The sequence below is a fragment of the Pezoporus flaviventris genome, unplaced genomic scaffold (assembly GCF_033815535.1).
Source record: "Pezoporus flaviventris isolate CSIRO_AGI_PZ_B2104156 unplaced genomic scaffold, CSIRO_AGI_Pfla_v1 ptg000055l, whole genome shotgun sequence".
NCBI classification, from domain to species: Eukaryota; Metazoa; Chordata; class Aves; order Psittaciformes; family Psittacidae; genus Pezoporus; species Pezoporus flaviventris.
Window position 1 is genome coordinate 767,284 of NW_026892603.1, and position 12,344 is coordinate 779,627.

The following is a 12,344-nucleotide window of genomic DNA, read 5'->3' on the forward strand; positions in this document are numbered from 1 at the left end:
TATGTACAAAACCAAAATAACAAACTAACTGTTAAATTTGATATTCATGAAGTATTTTCCATCTATATTTTTCAGAAAAATCAGAAATATTTATGGTAATAGTAAAACATCCTATCCTGTAAAAAAAAGACACAGATATCAGAAGTCTCAAACTCTCCTGTTATAAAACAGGAATATAAAATATTCACTAAGAAAACTGAAGTACTTTTGATTAAAGTACCATGCTTTAAAAAGTTAGGATTTAAATGTTTCAGTGTAAATGCAAGACTTGGTGATTCTGAAGGCCTCCTAAACCCCAGTTACGTTCATAAGAGATGCCCAACAAGTGACAAGCAAAGGACTATTCCTGTTGAAAGGTCTAACAGCAATTTTTGTAATGTAGCAGTTTTGTTTTGAAGTGTTTTAGAAATCTGTTTTTGCCTATGGAAGTCATTGGATTTTTCTTTAAACCATTAACTGAAGGCAACAAGACAATAAATACATTAATTTAAAAGAAGGCTGTTTGATTTATCCATTCTCTCCTCTTGTCACTGACTGGTAAGTCATAAACAATAAAAAGCACCCACCTCATTCTCCAAAATAGCTTTGAAATTTGAAGATTTACTAAACATAGAATGATTGTCTATTTAAATCTTCAGTAATTTTACTATACAACCCAAGCACCATAACTCACTAGTGACAATGGCTAGCAAGGGTTTAAGAGTTGGAACATGCAGTGTAATAAATTTCCAGACAGTTAAAAATCACTATAATTTTATTCTAATGCATTATAGATTGCCTGTAATGTCATCCTGCCTGAGGTGGCCCATTTCTAATTTTGAACAGCTGTTCAGCTCAGGAGTTAGTTAATGATTAAATATAAATTGCCTGATTTATTAGTCTGAATAGTTGAGCTTCCAGGTCAATGGACAATAGACAAAAACATCAGTCTTGATGGTTTTCAGAAGTTAACTCTCTCCTGTTCTAGTCAAAAAGAATTTGTTCTCAGAGAAAAAGACTTGATGCTTTAAATTAATCCTTTTAAATGTTTTCCTTTTAAACTTACACAATAAGATCACTAACAAAAACTCAAATCTTTGAGAAAAGCTTCTTTCAACTATGTATAAACCTTCAAATCCAAGACTCAGAGACTACCCTATGGAAGGTCATTGGCATCCACAATGATTCACAAGACTTTGGAGGTTTGCAGAGTCAGGCCAACAGTGACCATCTCAGGTGTCTTGGGCAAATAAAAGTTTTCATATGCAGATAGCAATATTGACTCCACTGTTTTTCTACCAAAGGCAAGATTATTTACATATTTTACATTTCTGGGCATATTGATATCAGAAACAAGGATCAAACCCTGGTCTATTTTAATTACACTGGTGTTTTTTGATTAGTTATATACTCTTACAATATTTCTCTCCAAACTGATTAAACCTTGGTTGCTAGTCTCTGCCGAGAGATTTGCAGAAACAAAAGTAATCATACTCTGATCATAGAAAGCAAGGTCACAGGGAATTTATGAAAACCAACTTAAAATATTTATTCAGACTGCCTTGGGAACTCACAAAGTAGTTTTAATATTGGTACTTTTCATTTCCTGTAATTTACACTTATTTGTCAAGAAGGAATGGTTGAAATTCTGGATGATGAGTTGAGACAGCATGATTTCAGTAAAGACCTGGGAGAGACTGCACAGCAACGCTGTGGCTGACTTGAATATTTACTGACCATTAAATAGGCATGTGTTAGCTTTAATGGTGTTTGCCTGTAAATAAAGCTAATAAGCACACTGAAATATATATAATTTTAACTTAAGTACATTTTATTCTAATTTAAAAATTAATAGTTTCTGCAAAAGGAAAAATACAAAAGCAAGCAGCAAATATATCATTGGTGCCTTCCACTTATTTGTGATCTAAAGTGCAACACTGGCAGATACAGGGTGACTCCATCCTTACCTAAAGGATTATTCAGTCTTTCTGCTCATTAACTAAAGGCTGTCCAGGCTGGCACAGTGTGCTCACAGTTGTGTATAAATGTGGTGACTTAGTTACCAAGACTTCTCTCTAGCAATCACGTCAACATCAGTTGCACAGAAATATGTGATTTTTAGGAAATGCAATTGTGGTGCAGTAGATTTTACTCCCCAGGATTTTATTATAAGGTTCATTTGTTGCTTGGTTTGGTTTTTTTGTTGTGGATTTGTTGGTTTTTTTTTCCTTTTTTTTTTTAAATTTTTTCTATTTAAATTTTTTCTAATGAGGGTTATCTTGTTGTTTGTGCCACCTTCCAGCCTATTTTCCCTACACATAATCCTCAAAAAATTAAGTTTAAACTCATAGTCAACAAAATATTTCAAATATTTTAAAACTCACGCTAGGCTGAAGATTCAGGCAAATTCTTCTTACTTCAAATCCCTTGACCAATCTGTTGGCCAGTTCAATAGTTCTGGTGGTTTGTTTCACATCATCTTGACATTGGACTTTCTCTGAAACTTTCTCAAGTGAAGACGTGAGCTTATGCATATTCATATTGATATTCAGAACCTATTCAGAAAAGGGATTGGTAAATATTATACCTTACGATTTGTTGGGTTTTCTGGTGGGTTTTGTTTTGTTTTTTTTGTTTTTTGGGGTAGGGAGAGAAAGAGGTTTGTTAGGTTTTGGGTTTTTAGGGGTTCTTTTTTTAATTTTTAATTTAAATAATATTTTAAATAATTCTAATGAGAATAGATGAATAATTGCAGACAGTGCCTCTAAGTCTGAAGGATATAAACTTTAGAGGAAAGTTTTGTTGTGCAATATTGTTGTTCTTTCTGCAGCTCCTGACACAACAAAGCTATGTTAACTAAGAACAATTTAGAACAAAATCACCATTAGAATCCTTTACCAAATATCCATTTAAATGGTGGAGATCACGTGCTTGGAGATAATATCAGGAGAAGTGTTTCTGCCTGATGACAGGCAGAATGGCCAGATCTGCAGGTGCCAGACAAAAGTGCAAGTTTCTTGTGCTACGTTCAGTAACAAACACCCTAGAACACACTAACTATGTCCTGTGTATTCTGGAGCATTTAAAAATGTAATGGGGAAAGAAAAAAAGCAACGGAATTGTTATTTTCATTTTGTATATTAGCCTGCTAGCATAAGGTCCAGCAATTTACTCTTGGGCAGACAGGATGGTTTCAGTAATGGCAGAAAACAAGCAGATCTCCTGCATGATGATCCATACCTTCACCCAAGATCTTGAACCACACTTGTATGCACTCTGCTCGAAAGGCAGCAACGTGACCTCTCTCTGCTTTCAGGGCTTTCATACTGAATATACCTCAACTCAGGAGCAGCAGCTACCCACTCTCAGTGAGCTCCTGCAAATTCCCTCTTAGACTTTGGAATTTAGACTGCTTATTAGACTCTTCATTTTCTTCAGTCTCTATCACTCCTACCATATAACAAGTTGCAGTAGAAAAAGCTGCAGCATTTTCTCCAGATTTTTTTAAGTGAGCAGTTAGGATGACACAGGATTTTTAGATAAAATAATTTAAAATTGTTTCTGTTAATGCCTATTTCTCTAAAACAGTTGAAAGATGCTTGGATGAGGAACTAACTTGTTATCATTGTTGAAGATACAATTCTCCATCTTTCTGAAAAAGGCTAAGAAATACTGTAATAGTCAAGAATAGTTAGTCAACAATAATTACACACTGAAATGGTGGGTGAGGGTGAATCACAAGTTTCTTCTGCTTGTAAAAATAAAAACTCTGAACTGTTGTGTTTGCTCATCAAAAAGAACTTAAAAGAAGAAAGCCACCCACAATGTGTTTATGTCACTTTTCCTTTTCATAAGGAAGATAGATAAACACATTCTTTCCTAGTCTATAAAAAAAAAAAATCCCTCCATTTCGGTAAACTAAGAACTAATGAATAGAAAGCTGTTAAAAAAGTCAGATATTGAGTAATAAAAATCTAAGAGGTTAACATCTTGAAAAGTACCGGTTTTACAAGTAATCAGATGAGGTAAAAATTGAAGACAAGAACAGAGCTTGAAAGAGCATTTTGAAAAAAAAAAAGATAAGGCAAGACAACAGGGGCAAGACAGCATGCAAATTGCTTGAATCTGTTTTGTTTCTATAGAGTAACTACAGAACTAACAACAGTGAGTTCCCCTTTAGAACAAAATTCTCCTACTTCAGGTATAATAGAAAAAATGCAACAGGAGCAAGGAGTGTGTACCCCCACTAAAGCTTAGTGGATTTGCAGGATCAAAGATTTACACCTCATCTGCCAAGTTCGGTGTTTGTATTGGTGGTGTGCAATAAAGAAATTAAAAGTTAATATACAAATTAAAAACAGTAAATGTATTGGCAAAGGGAAAAATATGAAATCACAACTTGGAGCTTAATAAAAAAGGTTGGCTTGATTTCTTAGGGATAATGAGGCAGCCAATCCACTTCTTTTTAATGGTGATGGATCATAAATTGAGAGACTAACAAGTTCTGCTCAATAAGGGCATCTCACAGAGATGGACTGTAAGTAATATTTCATCAGTCTAGCATGCAAGGTGTAAGAAGAAAGAAGACAGACACAGTTCTTTACTCTTTATTTCTTTTATTATTTTTTTAAGAGAGACATTTCTAGACATCTCAAATTTGCCTGCATGATTAACATAGATCCGACTACAGTTCAGGTACACTCATCCACCAAAGTCTCAAGCACTAAAAATGGCAAGGACATTCTTCTGCACCACTTTAGGGTGGGGGGCCAAGAGATGGTCAAAGCTATCTTTGTTGACCCATTAAATCTGAATCTCCTTCAGAACAAGAAAAGAAAAAAGATACTACACTAGAAGGAAGAAAAACATGAAATTGGTAAAATAATGAAATTCTAAAACAGCATAACTCACAGATTTCTAAGTTTCAGTAAAACTGAATTTTGCTCATTCTCTTAAATTGTTAACGCAAAAGAAAACAGTGAAAATAATCTCCATATTACAGATTTGTTCAGACTTCATTTATTGCTTGATTTCTTAAATTGTGAGATTTCAGATCTAAATATTGCCAACAAGAAAAGCCTTAAGTCAAAGCCTTCTAAACCTAATTAATTCCATATCTTTCAAACCAGCTGAAGCTCTCTTTGCTAAGTAGTGGTAATTAGCTTGCAGCTTGCAGCAGAGAAACTCCTTCCACCCACCATCTCCCAAGATACCATGGCATGTCTTTGTTTCAAGAGTGCTTTGTGTTGCAGGTGTCCATTAAATGAATTCTTAATAAACAACAAATAATCCCTCTCAAAACTTCAAGAGGCACTTGGTGGCAAATGTGGTCTTCAATTCAATCCTTAACTCAAAAAGACATTTGTCAGTAAAGGACTGATCTAAGTTTCCACTTCTACATGGATGTGTGCACACATAGGTGTATGTCTTTGGAGATCTTTCAAAACGGAAGGAGATTTGGTGTAATTTTATGATAAACACACATAAGCATGAGCTTCCAAAGCCAGTTATTCCTATATTCCAATAGGTCATTACTCATATAAACATTTGTCTCATACTCCTTGTAAAAATCACAGCCACTTACTAACATCAATTAACACTTCAGTTTACTAATCCATTGGTTATAACATGCCTAGATGCCTTTGAGGAAATCCAGTAATTTCTGATTAACAGTTTCATGTGCTACCACCCAAACTCTGGAATGTGTTTCAGTAGGTATGTGGGGAAAATACTGATAATCCCCAATGAAAACATATTTTTAATACTTACACTAGGTTGTAATTAAATCAATAAAAATAAAATAACAAAACAAAATAAATAAAATTAACTGGGTTCAATATATTAGAGAAGAATTCTTATTAATCAAGCAGTACTTACAAGAAGCTTTTTCCTGGTGATTTCCAGTTTTTCTGTAGCTGCTGCTAACCCAGCATTTGCTTGGGACAATGCAGAATATTTTGGTTCTAGCACAAAATACACCTTGAAAAAGACATACAATATCAGTGTATCAGACAAGAAGCTGGTCTCACATTCATTATAAAAACAAAAATGATAAAAGACTTTCAGATAACACTAGTAGTCTCTCATTATATGCTTTAGAGCCATCTTTCTACACAATAGTGAGACATGGAGATTCTCATTACTGACATAAACACTACAGGAGATTTGTTTATAGCTTATATAAGGATATCTTAAGCAGAACTGAATGCATCCTTAGTGGGTCTACTCTCCAACTAAAATTAATTTATATGTATCACTTTTGTAGTTTTAGAATAAAGGTGGAAATCAGACAGAAACTAAGTCTGAGTAGATTTCAACTAAAACTGATTAGGTTTTTACTATTTTGCAATGAAATTACAACAGGCTACAATACTAGGATGAACTACCTATCTTTCTTCACCACTGACACCCAGGTGCAGAGACCAGCTGCTGCAAAGGATTTTGTATGAACATGATTTGGGTTGAAATCTGGATCCTTCAAGTAATGTTCCTTGACTTTCAGACAATTCAGAGGAATATGCTCCTTACCACAGTTGATTAAATCTTGTAAGAAGTTGCAATCCAACAATCCTTTTCCATTTTTAAGAATCAGAAGTGAACACCTACTTTCATCACACAAGTAAAACTGGAATGATTCACTAGCTTATTGTTTTAGAAATATTATGCAGTACAAAGCAAAAATATTTATCCCAAACGCCTTAAGTATCCACCCTAACATACACATTTTGAGATTTTATTATTTGCTTGAGGAATTTGGCAGACATGAGATAAATATTAGGAAATGTTCTCCCTTTAACTTTTCTTCTGGTTTTGCAATTAATATATTCCAGTGGCACACAGAAAAGAACAATGCAAATTGAAAGAAAATGAAGTTGCATTTTAGTTTTTTTCTATGGCTCTTTCTATGATGTCCCACTGATCATTACCTTTCCCATAAAGACTTTTGTGGCTTTCCAGCTTTGGTCTTTGGGCATTTTCCCTTTATATGGCTGTAAAACTGTTACTGCAGCAGTAACACCAATTACAGCCATTGGTAGGTTGGTGAAGGCTTTCACTTCTGTAAGATTAACCTGAAAAAACATCAAAGGAACAGGTACAGAGCTGTGCAACAACAGTTGATTTGTTCTAGAGAAGCTTTCTGATTACCAGCATACAACTCTCAGCTCTTCAAAGACTATTTTATGTGGTGAAAGTTCTAATGATCACAGTTCTTCCCTGCTCTGCAAACCTATTGCATCTTGGTCAAGTAAGGTTAATTCCTCAGTTCCAAGTCTGAAATTGTAGGCCTCAACAAGGGAGAAAACAAGAAAAAGGGAAATATTCTGTGAAAACGTTATACTTAATTTCAGGCTTAGAAATGAAACAGATACCAATCTAAGCAGATTTGTCAAAACACTTAGTTGGGCTTAACAGTGGTTTAGATCAGTGACTTTATATCAGCTAGCATCAGTTTTAAGTGAAATTTGAGGGCCTCCACAACTTTTTTGCAATGATTTAATTATCTGCTTAAAAGCTATTTCATTGGTGCGAATCTGTCAGGTAGAGTGACCCTGAAGGGTGTTCTGTGTCTGCCACCTGCAGTTGCTTATTTGGAAGATTGTCATACACATTTTTAAGAATACCTTGCTTGGGGTTGAAGCTAGTTATATTTAGTTCATCTTGATCCTTCTACCTTGTGCTTATCTCACAGGCTCATATCCTGCCAGGTCTTGCTTAATCAAAGTCTAATTACAGAGAAAAAGAATATTACAGTGATCAAGATGTTAATACTTGGACCAAGCACTAAGCCTTGACAGTAAAAAGCCTCTGTAAGAATTTAAGATCCTTGCAAAACATTTTTCTACAAGTGTTGGGGCACTTTCCGTGCCTACATTTATTGCATGGGACACACACAGACACTGCTTGTGGAAATAACAAAGATTAAAACTCAATATGCATTACATTACAAATGACAAGTTACTAATAAAGTTAAATATTTCCTCACCTATTGTGATGTAGCTTTTAGGATGAAATTCCCAATATTTATTGGTTTGCATCCTAGCCACAACATATTTTTAAAATTAAATACTGCATATACACTGCTCTGGTTTCTATTTTCTCTAATATTGTTTGAGACCCATGTTATTGAAATTAATTTAAAGCAAATACTTTGAACCACACAGAGAAAAATGCTCCTTCTGTTACGGTTTTTAAGGATGTAAGCAGGTGAACAAGTATTCTAACATGACAAGGTGTTTTCTATTAAAACAAACAAAGTCACATGAGTTGCATTACAGTTCTGTGTCTCTTTATTTTTATGCTTAGTTATTCTTTGCTTACTGATGCCCAAAGAAATAATGGGACAAGACTTCTTTTTAAGGGAGGAAAAATTAAACCAAGCAGATAATCAGATAAGACTTAGGACAGTATTTCTCAAATCTACTTCCCCTCACAGTGAGATGGAGGAGCTTTTTATCCCTGTTTCCATAAATTTAGTACCCTTCACCCATATATATACCTACACCATGCTCTACATGTGTTCTTCCTTTGAAGTGTGGGTCCCATTTTGAAAGACAATGGCATATGCATCTCCATCTGTAAATCACTCTGGCTGGCATCATTCAGAGCACACAGATGGCAGTAAAATGACAACAGTGTAAATGCCCACTATTTTAAAACCTTTGCAGTGTCACATTCATAGTCAGACACTTGTTGACTACTATACAGATATGTAGTTTGCCACATTTATGGGACATCCAGACTGACCCCACTTTTCCTGATGAGTCTCATCTAAATTGACTTCCACTCTTTGCCTTTTCTTAAGTAATGCTTCACTCTGAGGCAATATCTCTAAGGTATTTACTGGCTTAATGTAACACTCAGAAAAAAAAAATCCTTATAAACTCCCATTTGAATATAGAATAGGAAAGCCAAATGAATTTTTGAAAGGGTGACAAATTTTAATCAGTTATGAAGAATTATTTAGCTGGAAGATGTATTCTCATTTACTAATTTTATTTTATAACAAAAAGTATAGAAGACTAATATTTAGAAACTATAATCAGCCCTATGAAATAGTTTTAGATTCATGGTAGCACAAGATGACACTTTCATTTCTGATGCAAACATTTCAGAAGTGCAATAAAACAATGAACAGGGGAGTAAGGTAATCATTAGTTCATGTGCTGAGCTTCATTCCTGAAACAAAGTGGCCCAAAGATGTGATTATCCCATGATAATCACTCTGTGTGTTTCACCTAGTTGCTTAATGAAGCAATTAGAATTGTGTTAAGGGTGTATTTTAATCATCCAAATCCATCAGAAGCATATGGAACAAATGTAGGAAAAGAACCACTGAAAAGTGGTTGGTAGGATGTTGAGCTGTTGGATCCAATTTGTGCAAGTTTAATTAATTGCACTATTTGGACTTTAAACTTCATAGCAAATTTTAAGTCCTGTATAAGAGATGGATCGTCACAAGTCCATAATTAGCATAATCCAGAGACATGTAAAGTCCTGATCCAGTCTTACCACTTTTCCCTCAATAAAATTAGGATAAGACACAAGGTCATTAGAACAATATTAAACATCACCTAATAATAATAAGCCTCAGAGAAACGAACTAGAAGAGAATGAAAGACCATTCTCGTTGTTCAGACAGCATAGTTTCCCCTGTTTATCAGTATCTAAAACCTGTTTACGAAGTTCTTGGCAACTTGACTTTCCCATAGATCAAAATCAGGCATTAACAACTACTAGAAGTCAAATGAAAATGTCTTTCTACAGTATTGATAAATGACATGATGTACTTCATATTTCATAGTAAAATGCCAGAGTTGAATGAGCCCATCATTCTTCAATGGCAGAGGAATTTCAGTTTGCAGCATTCCTTACTGCTGTTTTATTTCAAAAACCTTTCTTGTAACAGTAGATTAAAATTTTAGAGTCCAGATGAAATGATGCATATATAGAATTAATAGAATAATTCTGTGGTGAGGACTAATGCATTTAAAGTTTTGTTTCCAGCATGGATGTTGGTAACTAATGTTAATAGGCTGAAGTGAGAGCAAAAAGGAGCTCGACACTGATGTCACATATTCTTAGGAATGCTATTGTAATCTTAAAATTCAAGGTTTGCACCTTGTAATATTGCAAGATACTGGAATGAACTTTTGTACCAATTGAGTTGTTCAATTTACCTAGAGCCTCAATGCCTTTAGAAATCTGAAGTGCTCAGAGATGACCCTCTGACATTTACTGTATTACAAATAGGTTCAATTCTCAAGATCCACATCCATTAAATGCTTGAATGAGCTCAGAATTTATTGTTCTTTCATCTCATTAAAATAGCTAAAAGGTTGGGAAACAGCATAACGTAAAGAAAGGTCAAGTGGTAATCACAATGTGAAATGCCGTTACATGCATAAGCATAATAATTATTTTGATTTTATACTCCCTGGAGAGGAAGTTGTTCAAAACTGCTCACCTGAAAAGGTTTATTTTGTGCTAAATATAGCTCAACAGCACTAAATGGAGGAATTAGACTGACCTTTTGCTCCTTAGTGTCTGCAATGGCTCTTTCTAGGCTCACTTTCTCAGTCTGAAACCCTGTCTTAGCAATCAACCAAACCTTCAGCATCTTGATTTCTCAGTTGCAGTTCTGCCTCTTGAGAAGCAAGTTTGGATTTTAGATCTTCTACCTACAGGGCAAAAGGTAATGCACTACTTGGGACAAGGGTCATTAGCTGTGGTTCTGGAAAGATTATACCACATGATCCGCAAAAAGCTGAACTGAAAACAAAATTCATGTTTTGTGGGTCTCAGTACTAAATGTGTTGCCTTTTCCCTTTTTTTTTGTTGACAGATCCTTGCTTGCAGCTCACAGAATTTTGTTGACATGAAGAATTTGATAAGAACAGCCTAACTGCTCCCACGAGGGGCCCCAGAGCTCCCCTGAGATGCTCAGATCCAGCTACTGGGGCTGTATTTGTAATCAAGTGTCTCAGCTGTCCAACAAGGCCCAGCTCAGCATCCAGAAAAGCTACAAATAGAAAAGCAAAAGGACATTGTGGAAAACAATTAGTGATCACTGTGAGCAGGTAATTCCAGCAGAGGCTTGCTGAAAGACAGACTCAGAGACTGATGAACAAAGTCTGTCAGTTTGTTGAAACAGTAATTTATTTCCTGCCAGGAGAGAAACCCTCATCAAAATATCCAGTGAAATTATCTTTTCGTGTTTTTAGGAATTGTTTCCAATGTCTGGTTTTTTTTTTATTTTTCCCCCACCCCTCCAAGCATTTTATCTGCAACCATCCATGATAAAAAGTTATATTTTAACCAAAGGGGGTTCTCATTAACTGGATCTGATAGGCATGATAAGATAAACATTAGAGGGCTTAAGCTTTCATCACATGGAAGGTCTTGAGGGCTTTTCTTTGGTGGGCTCCTGAAATCTTACAAAACCTACAAAACCTACCTTTTCAAAATTTGACCATTTTGAAATTGTAAGACAAAGCTGTGATACTGACTTGTAACAGATGACTGTAAAGATCCCAAATCTCTCCTCTCAACTTTTCAATTTATTTGAGTTGACTTTATGTCTTTTTCTTTCTGAAAAAAAACCCTAAATGGTGATAATCTTGTGTAGAGCTCTGGAGTGTAGGATAAAAATAACTTGATGTTCAAGCACCTGGCTAGATAGGAGCTGTAGCTCTGCCTGCTGGCACAGCATACAGCACTTAAAATTGTCAAATTATCTTTTGGCCATCAACAAATTATAATTCAGAGGAAAAGAGTGCTTTAATAACATACTAGCATGGGATACCTCATTAAAAATAGACTTTAAAAAAAAGTCACTTTTCTTCCCTTGACCATTTATTTTTGTATGTCTTCAGATGGCAAAGGGGAAACAAGGCAGCCAGCTCACATTATTAATCTCATGGAGTAGCTCCAAGATGCAACATTACGCAAAGACTGCAACTGGGATGTTCATTTGCAGTTTTTTTATGAGAAGACACAGACTTTAACTTTTAATTAAGAAATCTCTGGATTACAGCTATTCTACAGCATGTGCTAAAGGGATCATGGAGCACCTGTGGGGGTGAGATGGGGGAATGCCTTCAAAGCAGGTTTCCATCCTTTCTTTGTTGACTGCCCAGCCACAAAAGAACCGTAGGCAGAAGCACTGGCTGGGGGCTAAGTGGCCCTAGCCGCACATGGAGGTAACAGCTGACGGAAAGACTCTACACTTATTTTTGCTGCTTTCATTACCCTTCAGCTGGTCACTGGCCACACACAAAATCCTTGCTTACAGAACTGCATCTTCTCTCTCTATGATTTGGCTTTTACTGCATCACTCAGTTCCCTTTCCACCCTTTTCTGTGGCC